The following is a 16,901-nucleotide window of genomic DNA, read 5'->3' on the forward strand; positions in this document are numbered from 1 at the left end:
AGGACACTTAGCTTCTCTGAGCCTTGGTTCCCTCCTCCCCACAGCAGTGATCCATACACTATGCCCATCTCCTGCAGAGTGTTGAACATTAAGGTATGAACCATGCCCATGCCTGGTATAAGGTGGGCACAGTGTAGGCCTTAAGAGAAATGCCATTTTTGTGACTGCCAGTGGCTATTCCCTATGCGCCTGGTATTTGCTAGTTCAAGCTCTTTAAAAGCACAAGCCCACACAAGCTGGATGTGGTGGTGTGCATCTGTAATCCCAGCTGCTCCGGAGGCTGATGTCACAGGACCACTTGAGCTCAGGCATTCAAGGCCAGCTTGGGCAAGGTAGCAAGACATAGGCCAACGAATGAACATCCCAAGTCCACTTGATACTAGGTCTTAAGCACTGGCCAAGAAAAAGAACAAAACTAAAAGCATTTTTGAGCACCAGGTGACAGGTACTTCATAAGTTCTAATTGATAGTTTAGTGACAGGAAAACTGAGGCTGAGATTAGATTCGATCAGTATGACTGAGGGTGGGGAAGTAAGGCTCATGTCAACCTAACCCTGTAGTTTTCACATGTGGTGTCTACGGATTTGCTAAACTGAAAATCCTGCACCCAGAACAGCATCCAGTTGAGTAGCCTGGGGTGGGCACTGGGGATGCTTATTTCTGAACTCTGTCCAGATATCTGGGGTCCTATTTGATTGTTATAGCAGGCTGAATTGTTCAGTAGAGTCTTAAATTTTGTCAAGTATCTCAGCAGAAACTCTGCTTGCTGCTCAAAGAATTTCCAGGCCACTCCAACACCCAATAAAACAGACTCTCAAATCTGACTTTCTCGATAAGAGCAAGCTTTGTTGAGCCAGTGATGACTGTCTTCCATAAAGTTCACATAACCCAGGATATTTTTCTGCTGCAAGGATGTGAATCTTAATGTGGGTGCTGCTAACGTGGCAGATTTCAAAGCCACTGTGTGGAGAGGCAGAGGAGAACTGAGAAAATGGAGCATCAAGTTGGGTGTCTGGGGGGAAAGGGTTGAGTGTTTCCCATGCTGATACCAGCTGTTAGTGGAGGTTGCACAAATCCAAAATAACCACATAGAAACTGTATTAATTAAAACACTGCTTGACCAATCACTCAAGTGTATTCTTAGTTAGCTATTATATCTTAAATTAACCCATTTCCATTAATCTGTGTATCGCCATGTGGTTGTGGCCTACCAGGTTCTGTCTGGCATCTGGCAACTGTCTCCTGTGGCAGCTACATGACTTCTCTCTGACTCCACTTTCTTTCTCCCAGCATTCAGTTTAGTTTTTCCACATAGCTCTACTCTGCCTTATCACAGACCAAAGCAGCTTCCTTACTAACCAGTGGTATTCACAGGATACAGAGGGATCCCACATCAACCAGCTCTTTATCCAACAGAAAAGATTTATAGAATAAACTTTCTGAATGTGAAAGACACAGGTGGGACAAGTGTCCAGTCACCTCCTTGTCCCTCTTGGCTGAAAAGCCACCCAGTTCTCTCTGTGGAATGCATAGCTAGGCCCTGCCGGCACTTCTCCTATCCCAGCTGCCTCAGTGGTAGACTTTGTCAGCAGCAAAGGGGCTTTGTCTTATGAAGCAGAAAAGTCATGGGCAAGGAAGAGACTTATCCCCAGAGCTCCAGTGTGTATGGCTGCCAGCAGCCAGGGGGAGGACCAGATAGCTCACTCTGTGGCAAGTTTCTCCTCTAGCTAGCTGGCCACTTTTTCCAGACATGCTCTGTTGCTGGGATAAAATATCCTGATGGAAAGCAACCTGGGGGAGAAAGGGTTATTGTAACTCATTCTTCCAGGTTTTAAGGCATCATTGCAGGAAAATCAAGGCAGCAGGAACATTAGTTACATGACACCTCCAGTCAAGAGCGGAGAGCAATGAAAGCATGCACGCTTACTTGTTGACTGGGTTTCTCCACTCTTAGACAGTTAAGGACCCTCTGGCTGGGGAATGGTGTCACCCAGAGTGACAACAGTGAACTTAATCAAGACACTCAACCCACAGACACGCCCAAGGGCCAATCCAATGTAGACAGCCCCCCCCTACTGTGACTACTCTCTGCAGGTGATTTTAGAGTGTGCAAAGTGATAATTAAAACTTACCCTAGCAAGCTCTAACCAGCCAACATGACTTCCAGTGGCTTCCTGTAAGTCAGTCTGGGTCTTCTGAGTCCCCAGTGGGCCATTTGCTCTCCAGCTCATCCGTCAGCGCCATCAGAGAACGTCTTCACCACCCAGCTCTGCAGTTCCTTCACATCTGCTCCAGCTTACCTGTGCCTTCTAGTGAGCTCCTCACCACCTAGCAAGATGGTCCTGAAGACAAGATGGGTGCCCCACTCTGGCAAAGTTCTTCACCATGAAGAAAGAGAGAGAGAGAGAGAGAGAGAGAGAGAGAGAGAGAGAGAGAGAGAGAAAGAGAGAGAGAGAGAGAGAGAGAGAGAGAATCTACCTGGGGAGGACTAAATCTCAGCCTGGGAAAGAGCCCTACTTTGACTTCTTAGTCTTCCTTTTATAGCCTCTGCTATAGAGGAGGGGCTTCTTTTTCTTATGCTTAGATGCCCTCTGTTTTGATAATTAACTGCCCTTTGGTAGCTAGTTGATTCTGTATATTAAATTTCCTCAATTTACATACTGATCGTCTATGTTTTGTGGCAGAGAATAGAAATCAGGAGGGTCCCAGAAGACAGACCCTCAAACATGAGGCTAGGTTTGAGTGTGATCATGGCTTCTGTCTTAAGCACAGTGACAAACTCTTTGCCCGCAGGAGGTGGACACTGAGCCTCTATTTTAATCATATTCTGGAAACTGGGTTGAATATGAATGGAAGCACATGTCCTTCAGTAGTGCCCCGTGGTGCTGAATGCTCTGGAGTGCAATGGAGCATGCTTAGGAAGGAAAAACAAATCCTTAATTCCCTGTTCAAGCCATGATCTGAAGATCAGAAATTTCCACGACTGTCCGGAAAGAATTTTTATTGTGACCAAAGGCTGATAGAATTAAAACTCAAGTATGAAGCTTAATTGGGAGTATTGCAGCAATATGGTGTCAGTTGAGTTCACAGTCTTACTGAGTTTCTCAAGTAAAAGTTAGGAAACTGAAGCAGAAGAATGAGACATGAGACCCACAGTGGGGTCGCAAAGGAATTGATGGCTTAATATTTTCACCAGCCTGAGTCTCCCTCTCTCGTCTTTCATTGAGAAGGGCCAGTTTTTCCTTCATTAAAAACAAAACAAACAAACAAAAACAGCAGTAACAGTTCCTGAGACAGGAGACTTGCAAAGAACTGCTCAATTACCTCAGGTCCTGCATAGTAGCCCCCGTTGCCACTAGACCAACAGTTCTCAACCTGTGGGTCACAACCTTTGGGGTTGAACAACTCTTTCACAGGGGTCACCTAAGATCCTCAGAACTATCAGATATTTATTTGCATTATAATTCATAACAGTAATTCATTCCAGCTATGAAGTAGCAAGCAAAATAATTTTATGGTTGGGAGTCACCACAACATGAGGAACTGTATTAAAGGGTCACAGTATTGGGAAGATTGAGAACCACTGGATTGGACAAATAATTAGGTTCAATTACAGTATGCCCCATACTGGGATACATTTGGGATACATTTGGATTTAGAAGAATGGGCAATGCCCATGGCCAGAGTTTATGTATATATTGGCAGAACCCTGAACAGCAGGCCTTTTCTATGAGGCCTCAACTAAGGTTCCTTTTAAAACAAACAAACAAACAAACAAACAAGCTTTATTTTGTGGATGAATTGTGTTAGGATGTAACCTAAGCCTGTAGCCTTTAAAACAGAACTATGTTAGTGCCTGACTGCACGCAGGGTCTGTGGAACGAGTCAGGGTCCTGAAAACTGTCTGGATATGAGCAGGGGTTTGTTTGATGGGAGTAAGTGGTTAGAGGAAAGAAGTAGATGCTACTCATTCTAGAGGCGAAACTAATTTATTTAATTTATAAAAAAAAGCTGCCATAAGCCATAAAGCAAAGAGGTGAAAATGGGGCAGAAAAAGAGATGAAGGATAAAAGCAACTAGTTTCCAGTGAGAAAAGTCTGACTTTTAGTGAACGTCTATAAAAACTGTGTTGAGAAATCTGTTCCCTTTCCCTTAAAACAGAAACCCAGAGGCATCCATTTTCTTTCTTCCTTGAGAAATCTCTGTTTCCAGAAGCTTCTTGTCTCTGGGACTCGTATGGACTGACTGATCTCAGGCTCCAGTCAGGTTCACTTGATCCTAAGCAACGCTGGAGAGAATCCTGAGGGACTTGGAGGGAGAAGACCTGGGTTTCTAGCTGAGGGTGACCTCCACCTCACAGTGGGATCATGGGCAAGCCAACCTCTCTCAGCCTGAGTCTTCATCTGTGAAGTGAGACTGCAGACCCAAAGAAGGTCTCCCCCTCCCCTCTCTGCCTCCGGGACCAGCCGCTACCTTATATGGGAAGCATGGGCAAGGCCCATGTCTCACGTGAAGGTGTCCCTGACACTGATGGGCAGCATGGGGCTTTTATTTCACCTCGATCTGCCTCATCTGAGCCACTATCAGCCATTCTGCATCTCAGCCTTGCCTTTCTTATCTAAATGGCCTCTCTGTGGCTGGGGACAGATTGGCCATCAAGGGGAGCTGTCTATGTTTGGATTTAAAGTGGCTCCAAACAGTCTTGTCAGTCAACACTTGGGTGACTCCTGAGTTGAGTAGAGACACTACAGGCACGGGCATCTTTCTCCAGAAGAGCTACAGTCACAGAAGGACATACACAGCATGATTCTACGAACATGACACTGTGATTGTGTGCACATGTGAACAATTACTTTCACCAGTACCTCTCCTGCCAGAGTGCTGCATGTTGTACGTGGAGCAGATTATTCTATCCTCTCTCAGCCCCCAAAACTGTGTGTTACTAACCCTATTTCACAGATGAGGAAAACTGAGGCTCAGAGAAAGCCACTCATGGTCATGTATTTAAAGAAATTGAGTAAGATGTTAAAGAAGTGATTCTCAACCTGTGGGTCACAACAGGTTAGGAGGTCTATGACCCTTTCTTGGGGTCGAATATCATCAGATATCCTACATATTAGGTATATACATTATGATTCATAGCAGTAGCAAAATTATAGTTGTGAAGTAGCAATGAAAATAATTTTATGGTTGGGGTCACCACAACATGAAGAACTGTGTTAAAAGGTTGCAGCCTTAGGACGGTTAAGAACCACTGGTTTAAAGAGTTGAGTCAAGGATTTAGGGATGTACATTTAGTCTGGGGATGTACTATAGAACACTTGCCTACTAAGTCTGAGGCCTGGATTCAATCCCTAGCATGAGGGAGGAGTGCTGAGTTGAGTCACAGTATCGTTACAAAAATTGTCCTTGCCCTCCAGCAAGCTAGTCCTTTTCTTGGCAAAGACCAAGCAGGTTAGCCCACAGCACAATGGATCCTGGAACAGGATGAAAATCGTTCCAATCTTTTGGTTCACGTTACTCTCCGGTGTTCCTTCGGCCGCTGCCACCACGGGCTCAGTGCCGTCCTTTCTTCTCCAGCTGTTTGTTTGCTCAAGTAAATAAGAACCTTCTGATGGTCGGTATTTGCCAAGTCAGGGCAGCTGAGGGGACAGGCACAAAGCAAATATTGATGTGTTGCTTGAAACATGACCGGAGTCTATGGCAGAGGTTTATACAGACTCCTGATCAGTTTTGTTGATGCAGGCAGCTTTGGCGGGGCTGGGGGTGGGTGGCGTGCGATGTGCCTTGGAGCACGGGGTCTGGAAAACAGCTCCACTGATGTTCATTTTCTGTGACAATTTCTACCTGATCTCCAGCACGTCCATCCCTGAAAGGACAAGCGTATGTCCCGCCGCAGCTGAGAATGAATTTGTCCAGACAACAGGCTGGCATGGCATGGAGCAGTGTGCAAAACAGGATGCAGTGGCAAACGCCCCCACATTTTGTCAGAGACAAATTACACTGCTTTTCCCCCTCACTTGGAACCAACGCTAGCCGTGAGCAGTTTATGTCTTAGACCTATAAAAGTCTAATTGGTGCCCAGAAGTCCTTCCAGTCTTAAAGCCTGCTGCATGCTTCAATGAGGAGCCAGACAATAATTGAGTCTCTCTCTCTCGACTGAATGCAACAGCAGCATGTGGAAACCCTCAGGAGGTGACCTCTGCTTTCTCTCATGTCCTTGTGAGTGCCTTTCAGCCGCACAACCAAACTGCACCCAGTCTTTGCATGCTCTCTCACGATGTACAAGTGAGAGTTGTTTCCTGTGAGCCTAAAGATTGTTCTAGAGCCTCCCAATAACTTTATAATATCCCAGAAGATGGTATATAACTCTCTCTCTCTCTTTCTCTCTCTCTCTTCCTTTCTTTTCCCTAGATAGGACTGCTCTGTTTAGCTTGGGAGCCTGTCCTGGAACTTGCTTTGTAAACCAGGCTGGCTTTTATCTCATAGAGACTCACCTGCCTCTGTTTCCCAAATTTTAGGATTAAAGGTGTGCACCACCACCACTCAGCCGGGTACACATGTTTGTTAGGCAGGAACAAGTACCAGAGTCATCATTTAATAAAAATAAAACAATAATGTTTATTTTTAAGATTTCATGTTTAGGTAAAGAACTGTCTTTGGAAGAGTGAAGTGACTTGAACGTGGGTTTCTCAGACTCATAGACTTTTTCCCTGGGTGATGTTATAAAGAGGTGGGCCACTGGGAATTGATCATATCCTGAGACTGGGACCCTCATGAATGGGGTTAGTAGTGTCCTAGGAAAAGGGTCCCCAGGAGCTTAGTCAGTAAAGTCCTTGCCATGCAAGCATAAGGACCTGAGTTTGGCCACGAGAACCAGTGTAAATGTTGAGCATGGTGTCACGTGCTCAGAATTCCAGCATGGGAAATGCATGGATTCCCAAAGCCCTAACCATTAAGTCTAACTATACCTGGGACCAAAGTCCCCTTGGAACTGGTAGTCATTCAACTCAGTAGCTCCACCAAGCCAATCAAACTTCCAGAAATAGGCAACTGTAAAATAGTAGAATGCCCTACAGAAATGGCTTTGGTTTGGGCGACCTGGTAGCTGCGGCTTCTATTAGAAGATGTTGGATCAACTGGAACCACTCAAGAGCCAAGCTGCTATTTCACAGACCTCAAAATACAACTGCTTAAACACAGTGAACATTTCTCTGCCGTGGAGAAGTCTGCGAGGCCAACTAGGACCTTGCCTTTGGCTTAAGCAGAATTCTGCCCTTCTACTTCATCATCCCAGAGTGCAGGCTCTTCGCCTTGGCTCCAGGAGGAGGCTCAAGCTCCTGCCTCATTCCTGCCTCCCTGCCACCTGGCGGGGAAGGTATACCAGTACTCTGAGGATGCTACCGGCTTGCAGAATGAGTCAGGTGGTTGGGTCAGGAGAGAGACCAAAAAATTCAACCCTCCCTTCTTACCATCCTCCCTTCCTCCCTCCTTCTCTCTCCCCTCCCTTCTTTTTTCTTCCTTTCCTTCCTGACTTTTCCCCTCCTTTTCTCTCCTCTACTTATCTCTCCCTTCCCTTCCTGCCTTTTTCCTATCCCTCCCTCCCTCCTTTCCTCCCTCCCTCCCTCCCTCTCTCTCTCCCTTATTCTTTTATCCCTCCCACTCTTTCTTCCCTTCCTGCCTTTTCCCCCATCCCTTTCTTCATCCTTTTCTTCTCCTTTTTAGCTTCACCCCAATTGAACACCTGCTACCCATAGTTTAATGTTGACTATCAGGGGCATAGCACTTAAAAAGTAGACACCGTTTTCTCCTTCCTCACGTTTATATTTCTGAGAACATTATTCCTTATTTTATAAAATGCCAGAGGCCCAATTTGAGAAAGTGCCTGCACCCAGCAATATTGTCAGGTAGTGGGGTTTAGAGGGCACCTTCAGAGAGAGGTTCCAGGCACCAGTGTTCCAGATCAGAGAAATGAACAGATACATGATTGCAAAGGCAGCAGGTTGTCAAGATGGAGCACACTGGTGAGAGGCAGGAGTGGGTGGGAACAGGTCAGACAGCCTCTCAAAGGCCTGCAAAGTGTTGGGAGCTCATGTTATCTTAGTTCGAGTTTTTCGGTGTTTGCAGAGTGCCTTTGCTTCCTTTTCCATGCCTGCTCAGTTCACCTGGAGGTCTCTGGCTAGCTCTGTGTGTCACAGGTCTGTTAGCATCCCTAAAGCTCCACCCCGGTGAGCCAGATCCGTTCACTACACTCTGTAGTGGCTCTGTGCCTTTGGCAGTGGCACTGACTTTAGCTGACTGCCCCTGTTGGCCAACTTGTTTGCAATATGCTGATTTTGGAGAGTTTGTTTGGCATAGGGCCTTCTGAACTTGGTTCTCCATCCTTCTCTCCTGCAGGGTGGACTCTTGGCCACTCCCGTGATGCGTTTGGAAAGTTCAGTCACCCCTAACTTCTAGAAGCCTGTGGGTTTCAGTTTTCTGGGTCCCAGGCCTATTGAACTAGGAAGCTCAGCCCCTGCCCTCGCTTACATTTTCAGTGACATTGTTCATCTGTATGCCAATTTTCTTCATCATGTGCGTATTGAAAATCTTTGCTCTCGGTGCTGCTAAAGCCTTTGTCTCCTCTTAACAGAATTTCAGAATGAAACAGACATTTGTCTATAGAATGGTGACAAGGTCACCTAGTTTGTGGATATGTTGTAAAAATTAAATGGGACAACGCAAGTAAATTTAGGCGGGAGGGGGAGGATTATGTGTATGCTAATGAGAACATGAAAGAGAAACAGACTCCAGCAGAGATGTTTCTACTACAGCAGGAGCGCATTTGCTCACGCTATTTCAAAATAAAATAATGATTTTAATGTTGCTCGAATTTAATATGAGGAAATCCAAGGAGTTGCTGCCCTTTGATTCGATGCTCTTTAACACAAGAGATGTTATTTCCTTAAATCTCCCTCTTGGGGGAATAAGGTTAAGAAAAGAAATCACGAAAAATGTGGAGAGGTTGGAGTCATTATTTGTTTAGGAAGATGTTTCAGCTTTCCACTGTGTTGAATGACTTGTGGTTATAAACAATGGGGAAACCTTCAGACTTGTGCTTCTCTGTCTGTCCTGCACCTCCCGAATTTGCTAATTCTGCACATTTATTATTGATAGCGTTCACTTGCTGTTGTGGGGACACTCCTTCCATGATGATTTAATATCAGTCAGTTCTGGAATCAAATAGACTGTGTGTTCATAAAAAATTCCCCCGCACACCAGCATGTCCATTCTCAATTGGTTATCATTTTCATCTCCAAATTGACAGAACAGCAAGTCGAGAGAGCAGAAGGAAGAAGACAAATTTGGTGGAGGAGAGAAATGAATGTAATCAAAATATACTATATAAAATTCTTAACTAATTAATAAAAGCACTATTTTAAAACTCTGCCCCTCCCTTCCTGGACTTTCACTTTCACTGTATATGACTCCGCATTATTTCCTTTTCCTCCCCCTTTTCTGTTTGACTGGAAGACTTACTTTCATTTATATTTCAGACTCAATGGAGGAGATCCTCTATTTTTCCTTTATTCTGCCACCTTTCTTCAGGAGTCATATTATTTATATTTACTTTATTCTATCACAGTCAAGAAATTGACTTCCATTAAAAAATGAGTTCATATATATGAAATGCACTAAAAATTTGAAGTACAGTGCACAACTATTTTGAGACCAGGTCTCACACTGTAGCCCAGTGGGCCGGGAACTCATTTTGTAGCCCAGAGTACAAAGTGGGGTTACAGCTGTAAGCAACATACCTAGTTTCAAACATTTTTTTGATCATAAAATCTTAAGGGTGCAATATATCTAAGATTGTGGTTTTAGTCTCATGAGATGGCTTTTGCACCTTCCATGATGGGGAAACTCACTCTTGGGCGAAGGTCTCAGAGTTTATCTGCCTGTATTTAGGCAAAACGTACCGGTTTCACTTTCAGCCTGCTGAGCTTAGCGGATGTCATAATGGGCAGCCTTCGAAAATGCCACAGCACGGGGACACTAGTATCCTGCAAAGAAAAACCAATTAAACTAGAAGAGTCCATGTTTTTAGGCGGAAGCACAGATCATAACAATGTACATGAGTCACTTCCCATTGTGCCCGAATACAGCGAGAAAAGTAAAACTGAGCTATGGAAATCCCAGCTTAATTCTGTAGCGAGTTTTCAACTCGAAGGCAGTGGGACCTTACGCAATCTTCGTCGAAGCTCAGAGATAATTGGCCCTACTGATGCTGGCAATCTTTCAAAAAATTAAATGGAGGGTTGCTGAGAGCTGGCCGTTATCACCTCCCTGCCTCTCAGGCCGCTGAGCAAGCACTTGTTGAGTGAGAAACATACTTCGCAGGGCCCAGACCACTTCCCAGGAGAAAGCAGGCCCCAGCGCACTTTGTCGGATCAGCGTGCCCTGCTTCTTGGCGGCAAACAACCTGTTCAGGAATACTGTTTGCAACGTTCTTGTCGGCACGTTTTTTATAAAACTTATAGTATTTGGGAAAATGTGTTCAAGATTTTACAATCTTATTCCAGCCTGTAAGAGAAGCCTATCTGTATTTTTTGCATTTATATCAGCTCGATTGTTGTTGTTTTGTTTGTTTGTTCTCCTTTTGAGAGACGAAATTCTGGCATGAGAAGCTACTGAGGAAGTGCCTGGCACTCTGAACCTGTCCTCTCCGGAAGGGAGGACTCACGGTGGTGTGTAGCTCTCAGTTGGCCACGGTTAGAGACCTCAGTCTCCCTCCCGTTGCCATCTCTACCATAGTGAAGGCCAAGGGACTTTGCTTATTTTTCCAAGACCCTCCCAACCAGGACTCCACTGGCCCTGGCACCACCCTGAAGACCACCTGAGGGGTCCCATTTATAGACCAACATACATACACTTAAATTCACCCCCATTCCATTCCTCAGTTCAGAGAGCATCTTTTAGATTTTACATGTTTCCTAATGGCGAATCAATCCCACACCAGTTATGTTTTAAGGGGTTATTTATTTTGGGGGGTAAAACTTATATACACCATAAACCGTCAGGAAGGGAGCCTAGTCGCTGGAGCCGGAGCCAGGAGCAGGAGCCGGAACCAAGAGGCCCGAGCCGAGACTTGTGGCTCTTTTTAAAAGAGAAATATACCACGCCCCAGTGGGCTGGTATTTCAGCGGCTATTGGCTGACGGAGCGGAAGGCGATCCTGCAGCACCGGGGGCTCCTGCTTTAGCGACTATTGGCTGAAGGAGCGGAAGGTACTACCTCAGCAGTTTCCTCTCTGTGAAGTCTGGGACAAAATTCTCCTCAGTTGAGAAGGTGGAAACCTTAGGCTTCTCGTTTTTCCTTCAGGTCAATCTTCCCTTTTCTCGTTATGAGAAGGGGTAAGTTTATCCCCATGGGCAGATGTGCTCCTAACCCTAATCTTGTGTAAGGCCTGGAGACACAGACCTGGCCTGGTCTTTTCTCTGACTCCACCTTGACTGACATGTGCAGAACACAGGGCACAATCCCTAGTCCTTTCTCTAATCCACTCTACTCCAAGGCTGACTGGCACAGAGCACACTATCAATGGCCAGTCATTTGTATACATTGCCTGTCTCCTGTGTTTGCATATGGGGAAAGACTGGGTTAAATGATAAACCCAGAGTTGCTAGTTTTGGAGACAAAAGAATTCAAATTCGATGTTAGTGCCTATGAGTCAAAATACGTTTGTAATTAAAGTTGCTGCCCCCATTGTCTTTACACCACACATTATATGACTCCTTATGCTTAAAACCTGTTAGGAACAGGCTTGCCTGTGTTCTCCCGGGCACTCACCCAGGATCTGGCTCTATCCACATCTTGCGAGCACCTCATTCAGTGTTTGCTAGACTGCATGTCCGGGATGCTTAAATGATTTCTTGTGGGATTGCTCGTCTAATGGGATTTCCATTTGGAGCAATACAGTGGATTGCATGACCCAGACCCTCCTGCTAGGAGACACCCGTAAAAACAGGATAAAAATATAACTACCGTCCCTCTAGATGTCCAGCTGAGCTCAAAAGAATGAAGAGGAAATCCCAGGTGCTGAAATGAAATGAAACTAAAGACCGGAGTATAACCCACAGACTCAAGTTTAGGGCTGCCTGGGGCTATTAGATGATCCCAGAAACCAAACTCTCTGTGATGTAACGGATGAGTCCGGGATAGAAGGAAAAGCTGATCCCCCATGTAAGCTGCTACTCTGTGAAAGTGGGAAGGGAAATGGGTCTACTCTCCGTAAAACAACAAAAACTCAAGGAAGTGATAAGGAAACTTACATCCTTGAAGTGTACTGGGGGAAGGGGGTGGACCCTTAGGACCTCACTCACTAACATGGAGGCTCAAAGCTGCACTTCCTATATGGTGAAATCCTCAGGTATTAAGTTAGCATGGAAACACAGTTCCCAGGCTTCCCCAAATGCATTTCCTATATGAAGTCCTCAGGTATGAACATGGAAATTGTTCCCACGGGTCCCTACAGCTACACTTCCTACGTGGTGAAATCTTCAGGCATCGAATTAGCATGCAAACAATTCCCAGATGTCCCCAAAGTTCTGAACAGAGAAAACACTGGAGAGATGCCTTCAATCTGGGAGATCCAGGATTCCCATAGATCAAACATCACAGAAGACAATTTATCAACATATCTAACTATCCCCAAACTCAGATAAGAGATAGAAACTACAAGAATCTTCAAAGTGACCAAAGGGGAAAAAAGGAAGCATTTAGGCAAAAAGAACCATCAAAAAGACCCACAGTTAGTAGTAAATAGAACTTGGAGAGATGAGCAATGCACCCATTAAGGTTAAAAACTCCAGAGCAGCCAAAAAAAGACTTGGGGAGGCCATTGACCTTGGTCACTCTCAGATGTCTGAGGCAGACAGATGAGCAAAATTTCAGAAGGCAGCACAGGAAATAGCGCGGTCCCAACAAAGCAACTTTCAGGTTACTCCGTTTGTACCTGAGCTACTATGTAGACAAACAACTTCAACAGCTTTCTCCTCTTCCTCCTCCTCTTTCTCCTCCTCCTTCTCCTCTCTTCTTCCTCTTCCTTTTCCTCTTCTTTTTTTCTACTACTACTGTTGTTACTACTACTTCTTCTTCTTTAAGGACAGATAAACACCATCACTGAATTTGTCATTCACCACTCCTTTTGTTGGATAGTGTTCTCCATATTTTTTTTTTACTATCCACTAAAAATGTAGACATTTTCTTTAACCCATAGACTTTAACCAATTCACAGCTAGGATTTGCCTGGAGGGCTACATTGTGGAGATTCTTTGTAAAGCCAAGAGTGTGCAGCCACATAAGGGGAAAACCCTGAACTTGAAACCCCCTACAGAAGACTCTGCCAGAAGGAGAACAAACTCTTCCTGATGTGGTTTGCGTGTCTGGGCTCACCATGTACCAAAGATTTAACCCAGTGACTTTTGGTTAACGGGAACCAATGGATGCTGTTCTTTCTCCAAAAGTCGGTTTGCTTTGGTTTTATGTCCCTTGTAAATAACTTGAACAGCATGCAAAATTGGCAACAGTGCTTGAAGCTCACTTTGGAAGAATCTCGAACTCTTTCATGTGTGATACTCTTCCTGCCTAGATAATATCTAAACTGCAAAGGCTATTATTATTGCTCAGGAATTACTCAGTAGATAAATCCAAATAGATGCGGTATTATTTTCCAATCAGTTACTAAGCAGAGAGAACAATAGGAGAGAGAAAATAATAACTTAGTGTGCCAAGCACTGTGTTGAGAATTTTATATAGTCTCATTGAATGATCATAATGGGAACTAGATGTGGCGGCTCATACCCTGTAATCCCAGCACTTGGCAGGAGGGTTGTGAAGTAGATGCCAACTTGAGCTACACAGCAAAACTCTGTCTTAAAAATGAGTCACAATAGCTTTGTGATATCAGCCTTCACCTTATTTTAGAAGTGAGAAAACCTGCTTGTGAGAGGTGATGTCATAGCCCAACACCACTTGTGAAAAGTGACAGGCTGGTCATGGGTTTGTCACTGCAGTCTGTGCTTATGTAAACTCCACATTGCAAATGCCCTAGCTCAGGAATCAGTAAGCTTTTCCGCAAAGGGTCAGATAGTAAATATTTTTGGTTCTGTTGGCTACACATCGACTCTGCTGAAAGAACCTGCCTATGCCAAATGGACTGGCAATGTGGAAATCAGCAGCTGGGGTTCTCTTCCAATGAAGCTTTACTTACGAAAACAAATGCAGGTGCCTCCAGAAATGGCTTGGTGGGTAAAAGAACCTTCTGGATAATCCTAAGGTCTTGAGTTTGAATCCCGAAAGTCCACATAAAAGCTGGACAGGGCTGAATGTGCCTGTAACCCCAGCACTGGTGCCAGAGACGGGCAGATTCTAGGAGCTCTCTTACCAGTTAGTCTAGCTTAAATGGTGAGTTCCAGGTTCAATGAGAGACCCTGTCTCAAGGGGACAAGGGTGGTAAAGGAGGACACTTGATGTCTTCCTCTGGCTTCTGTACACACACACACACACACACACACACACACACACACACACACACTAAACAAAACAAGTGGTGGAGAAGATTTGGCCTGACGCTGTAGGTTGCTGCCAATCTCGATCATCTTCTTGACTTAAATCTGTACTAAAAATGAGATTAACCAGCCGAAGAGATCTCCAAATACCACCCCAAAGTATTATTATTGAACTTGGAGATGTTTAGCCATCATGGTGGTTCACCCTTATCCAGAACTAGGAGAGGCAGGGAAAGGGTGTTCAAGGACAACATGAGAAGACCTGCTTTTGCAGAAGGCAGAGGAAGAAGGAGGGCTTGATTAGAATGTCAACATGGGTGATCTGAAACACTTATCTGGAACTTACTAATTATCTATTAAAGTATTAATAATCTTTCCATATTTCTCATGCTCTATTTCCAGTGCCTTAAGGAGTGGAGTGTTCATTCTCTAGATCAGCCACCAGCGACTACCATTGGTGAATCAAATGATGCTCATGGGTACACTGGCCCGTGAGTAAATGTCACTTCCCAAATCCTTCCTGTTTTATTCACTTATATATTGACTTCTTTTGTTGGATAGTGGCAGGGTTCAGTAGTTAGGGTAACAATCTTGTGACATGAGATAGATGGATAGGGGACATGAGATAGATAGATAGCCATGGAGTCAGCATTTCTGTTTAGACTTAAAAAAATAAGATTTGTATTTATAATTTGCTACATTTAGAGTTTTCTGATACACAGATTCATATCTAATCCAACTCACTCAATGTATAGAGTAGGGTATGACAGGAGTGGAGGTTTGAATAGAAGATATTAGAAAATCAGCCATACAGCTTGTGAAAAGCCCTGGGATGTATTGAGAGAGGGAGTGAAGGAGACAGGGTTCTGAAGAGGAAAGATGAGCATAGCAAAATGCTGGACACATCATTTAATGACAGGTATGAGGGCTTATCATGTTTTAGGCACTATTTGAAGTGTTTTATACATGTTAACTCATGGAATCAGACAACCATGCTGTAAAGATACTGTTCTAAAACCATTTGGAGATGGAAAAATTGAGACACAGACACAAGGAGATGTAGTAACTTAATCCTCTTCTCCAACTCCATCTGGAGATCAAGTTTAGGACCTCAAACACACTGGGCAAGTGTTCCGGTGATGAGCTGTATCTCCATGCCTAGACCAACTTATTCAAGTCTTCCAGTAGGAAATGCTGGAACCAAAGATACTCAAGGGCTCTATGCTGGGTTCTTACTGTGACCTCCCCACAGCGCTGCCTTCATGACTGTTCTGTTCCCATGTGCCTACCATGCTCCTTGCCCTCCCTCCCTTAGAACTCCCTAGTCATGCTGGTTTCTTCTGTGATGGAAAATGCTAGGCCTCTTCTCCCTCGAGGCCCTAACTGAACTCTGGTCAGGAGGCTCTTCCTTCAGACCCCTGAATGACTTATTCTCTCTCCTGAGTCCATCTAAGGACAGAGTCCAATTTCCCGTCCAGCGGGCCTCCCTGTGTCAGCCATTGGGAAATGCTTGCAGCACAGGTTTCTCAGATGGAGTTATAAGCCAGGTCATAGTCTCAGATGTCTATGACTGGCTTTTCACACTAGCGTTAAGTAGAATGATTTACTTAAAGAAAAAAAAGAAAACCCTGGGGCTTCAGTACCTGATAGTCACCTACACCCATGAGATTTCCCGAATAGCAGGAACACAAGCTTTGTCAATACTGCTAGAGAAGCATAGGTTGAGGGAGGAGGTTGGTCCCCAGAGCAGAAAGAATCGTTTCTGGAGGTTCCACTGCCAGAGTACAATATCAGATGTCCCTAGTCTCTTTTATCACCTTGGTAACAGGATCTCTGTTTTCTGTTTGTTTGCTCTGTTTTGTTTTTACAGGACAAATGTTGCCAAAGCCCATGACCACATTTCCCACTCTGGTTAGCTGCAGATGTGTCTATGTGCCGTGTCACACGTGAACTACACAGGAACTCCTAAGTGGAACGTCTTGGAAGGGATCACAGCGGGGAAGGGCAAGATCTTTGGATTTTCTTCTTTCCTATGTGTGAAAATGTGGATTCAAGAGCTGGATCTCAAGCATCCCTTGGCCAGGGATGGGCAAGCTATGGGGAGAGAGTTTGTGGAAGACACAGAAGAACTTGGATTCTAAAAGGCTGGAAGTCATTTGCCTTCTATGAAAGAGAGAAAAAAAATCAGCTTTTCCATGGTGAAACCTAAACCATTGCTATTTTTAGCTTTCTTTCACTCACAACCAAATCCAGTCCTGATCTAGGTCAGGAGTTTTCTACAGTAAATCTGTTTTTAGAGATGAGCCCTAAACCGTAAACTCACCTTAACAAATCTTCAGAAGATCAAACCTAG

This window comes from Myodes glareolus, chromosome 8 (assembly GCF_982192425.1).
Source record: "Myodes glareolus chromosome 8, mMyoGla1.1, whole genome shotgun sequence".
Lineage (NCBI taxonomy): Eukaryota > Metazoa > Chordata > Mammalia > Rodentia > Cricetidae > Myodes > Myodes glareolus.